This window comes from Pteropus medius, unplaced genomic scaffold (assembly GCF_902729225.1).
Source record: "Pteropus medius unplaced genomic scaffold, Ma_sr-lr_union100, whole genome shotgun sequence".
Taxonomy (NCBI): domain Eukaryota; kingdom Metazoa; phylum Chordata; class Mammalia; order Chiroptera; family Pteropodidae; genus Pteropus; species Pteropus medius.
This window is the reverse complement of record NW_024347791.1, coordinates 26,444,955-26,449,070: the sequence shown is the minus strand read 5'-3', so window position 1 is coordinate 26,449,070 and position 4,116 is coordinate 26,444,955. Positions and strand designations below refer to the sequence as shown.

Below are 4,116 nucleotides of genomic sequence, written 5' to 3'. Positions count from 1 at the left end.
CACAAACATGGACTCATGTTTCCTGTGCACCCCCATTACAAAGGCTCTTTAGCTATTTAACAAGTTTATAGTTACAAATTATGTCAGCTTCACTTTCACACACTTTTATAAGGGTTCTGCCTCTTCCTTTAAAAAAAAAATCTCCCTCTGTTGAGTCTATTGGGTAAGTGCAATAAGTATTTACTGAATGGGTGATGTTAAACAATTACTTTTTTATCCATTCACATAATCTGTACCTGGATTCTATACTAAATAGAATAAACCTGTGACCTAGTAAATTAAATGGCAAAATTTGAGCCTAGAATTTTTTTACTATTATAAAATATTGTCACAATTAGACACAAGATTACATTTTCTTACATTTTATGAACACTTTAAAGAATACAATTTAAAGTACCGTTAAATGCTTAGATTTTATATTTGTATATATTCTATATTACATTAATATTAATTACTACCATGTGATATGTAACATTACATAACATATGAATATAATATATGTGTATAGTATATATGTGTGTGTATATATAAAAACTAAGGACATAAAACATTTAATATTATTTATTTACATTCATAAATCTTAGGCTTTACAAATCCTGAACTGGGGACTTTCTAAAATCAAAATTAGATAGACTAGTGGTTAAGTAATTCCCTAAAAATACTAAAATCAATTCATAGGTGCAATACTTTTGAGAAATTTAGATTTTATTTTAAATGTGGCTGTTTTTACCCACCATTTTATCCTCAGTGCATTGGCCAGTGTTGGACACATAGTAAGCACTCCATGAATGTTGACTAATCCACGAATGTTTGGGTTTTGGAGACTTTAATTAGAAAGAAGTTTCAAAAACTAAGAAGTAGAAATTGCCATCTTCTCTATTCCCTATCTAAAGGCAATGACAATCGAAATAAAATATACTTGCTGAATTTATATTTCTTACTGCTGAGATCAATTTCTTCCTTTAAACATTTGAATACTCTGCCATTATTTATTCTTGTGGGCACACACAAAGGAGTGTTCTGGCACTCACTGCTAACACAAATCAGAGATTACTTAAAAGAGGAGTGCCCTCATATCTTCTGCTAATTTGTCTGGGGCATAAGTGATGTGCACTGGTAAAATCTAATCATAATTTTGTTATCTTTTTTGAGGTAGGTTCAGTAGACAGGTTTTCTCTACCAGACATATAAACTTTAGGACTAGTACAAACTGGGACAAAAATATTTCACAAGAATTTGGAAGCCTAAATGGTATTTCTCTTTTTGTAGTATTTATCATTTGTAATTTTTTGATAATTGTATTTACGAATACCAATGTTTTCCCCTAAAGATATAAAACAAAAATACATTATTAGTTGTTGTGTAAGAATCAGAGGTTTGTATGATTGTAAGGATAACTTGACCAGAACTGTCACAGTCACACAGTTTTCTAGTCATTTGTAAATTATATTTAAAAATAGATGTATTTCTAAAAAATAAGTATGGTCTATGGCCAAGCCTCCCTGAACAAGCCCGATCCCGTCTGATCTTGGAAGCTAAGCAGGGTCAGGCCTGGTTAGTACTTGGATGAGAGATCAGCTAGGAAGACCAGGTGCTGTAGGCGTAAAAAATAAAAAATAAGGGATTATAAGCCGACAAGGTCCTTGCAGTCTGTGAGGTTAACCAATTGTTGTCTCACCTAAAAAAAAATAAAAATAAAAAAATAAATAAAATTAATAAAAAATAAGTATATAAATAAAATTTTCTAAACTGAATCACATTTTAATGTGCTTAAGGTTCTAATTATTACAGGTTAATAATGCTTTTGTAGTGCTGATTGTTTTTTAAATTTATCTTTATTAATATCTGAATGAATTCGTGTACTGTTTCATTAAAAAAGACAAAACACATCTAAACACCATGTCTCACACTTATCATTTAATATAATTGTTTTATGTATTAATTATTTTTAGAAAATATAATTGCAATATAATCAGATTATTTGTTGTTATATCCCTTATGATCCCATTATTACAATAACCTCCTTAAGAATCTATGGTTGAAGCTTACCACCATGTTAGACCCCTATGTTGGTGGATGATCATAAGTCTAGATCTCATTCTGTAGAGTAAGTCAAGATTTATCTTGAAGATGCCTATTTAATATTTAAGCCAACCTTAATTTTCTCAGTACTGTGTCTGGTCCTTTCCCCTGGCTTAGAAAGTACAAAGACTCAACTTTCAGACTAAGGAGAGAAAGCAATCATACTCTAACACTTCCAAAGGGAAAAAATGATCTGCTTGCAACTATATCAAGGTCAAGAGAGAGCTTTTATTTGACTTTGTGACAATATTATTTGAAACAGTTGTGCAAAACTGGTCAAATATGCCCTTTTTCAGATCTATCTATATTTAAAAAGAATTAATATGACTTCGAGAGACAAAATCAAGTTTGATATGTTCTATTTTCCTGAAAAAATAAGATAAAATAAAACATAAATATAATATCTAAACCAAGTCACAATTAGAAGAACTAAATTATAGGAAGATTAGGAGAATAACCAGTTTCCGTATCCTTAAGAAAATTTAAATTCTCTGTGTTTTTTATAGGGATGTATGCTGTTATGTTTTGGAATATTTAGCTCATGTTTCGAAGGTGATTAATCCCATCATATTATTGATCTCTTTGTCTAAACTCTAGAAACAAAGTTAGTAGACAATCCCAATTCCCTATTAGAGCAGTCTCCGATGGTTTACCTAAGCATTCAGTTTTTCCTGCTCTAAATGACAGGCAACTGAGAGCTCAAATTTCTAGAAACATCCACATGGTATAAAAATTTAGGAAGGGGACCTAGAATAAACTCAGTGATTCTTTAGAATATTGAAACTGACTCAGGCCAGAATAGACTATAAAGAATAAAAGTCCAAACTTATACAATTATTATTCAAGAAAGTTATTGAAGGAACTAATTGAACAAAAGTTCAGAGAGAAGAAATATATATTATTTGATTGAAGCTAACAAGACACATTATGCTATCTTTGAATGAGTGAATATAAAAGTGAATAAATAAATGAAGCAATGTTTAGAAACAGATGTTTGAGAAACCACAGAAGAAATTCATACTATTTGGACAAAACTTCTTTTTAAAATTAATGTTTTCCTATTATAACTTTAAAAATCTAGAAAACAACAAAAAAAATGTTACATCATTTTGAAAGAAAAAAGGATACTACATAAAATGCAAAAAAAAGTAGAGTATTGAAGTATAATAATTTCGAGTTTTATTCATTTTCTTGACATTCTTAAGGGAAGGTCATATTCTTAATGATTGATCTCTTTTCTTTAAACTGAACTTTCTCTGCAGTGGAAGCAAGTTGTTTTCAGTTAGGATACAGAAATCCTCTTAAAGTAGTGTATTCCTTTTCTATAACACAGTATTCACCAGGTAACCTCCTGATCTTTATTTATTTATCTGAATAAACCTACTTACTTGGAAGGCGCTATGGTGAGAAGATGCCAAGTTCTCCTACCTAGTTGTAAATTATTAGCATTCTGGCTTATATATCAATTTCTTTTAAGTATGATCACTGAGAGTCAAAGAATTATCACACTTGGATATGCTGACAAAACAGAGCATCTGAATCAGCACCGTTGGATCATGGTGAATCTGTGAGGTGTAACTCCCCAGTAAGTCCTGCCCTGAACATTCGGCTGTCCTTATGCATTACATTATTATCAGGGAGCCTAAAAATTTCAAAGCCACACTCCTGGACTGCAGCATGGTACTGAAAGCTATCACAGACTCTGAGTTTATGGAGCCAGAATAGTAAGAATTAAAAAGCCAACAGCTTAGTGAGTGAACTGAAGATTTGAATGAAAGAATGGATTAATAAAAATAAATGTCCATGTACTGTTAAAACTGACAGATTATTAAAAACTCTTGGATGTCTGTAGGACAGAGTTTGTATTAATAGAAAAACAAGACATTGAACACTGAATAGCAAGGAAAGCTGGCTTTGTTGTAACAAAATTCTAAATACCTAGAGTTGACATTTTTTTCTTAATTTCCTGATTAAGGCAATTTACAAAGCCATACTAAATACCCCCACTATATTCAGTTAGATTTTAATGAGCAA

General features: G+C 30.9%; 1 pseudogene; it reads left to right on the top strand.

Annotated features, from left to right (window-relative positions):
* Positions 1-1,484: 1,484 nt before the first annotated feature.
* On the top strand, positions 1,485-1,603 carry LOC120615161 (uncharacterized; annotated as a pseudogene).
* The last annotated feature ends 2,513 nt before the right edge of the window (positions 1,604-4,116 follow it).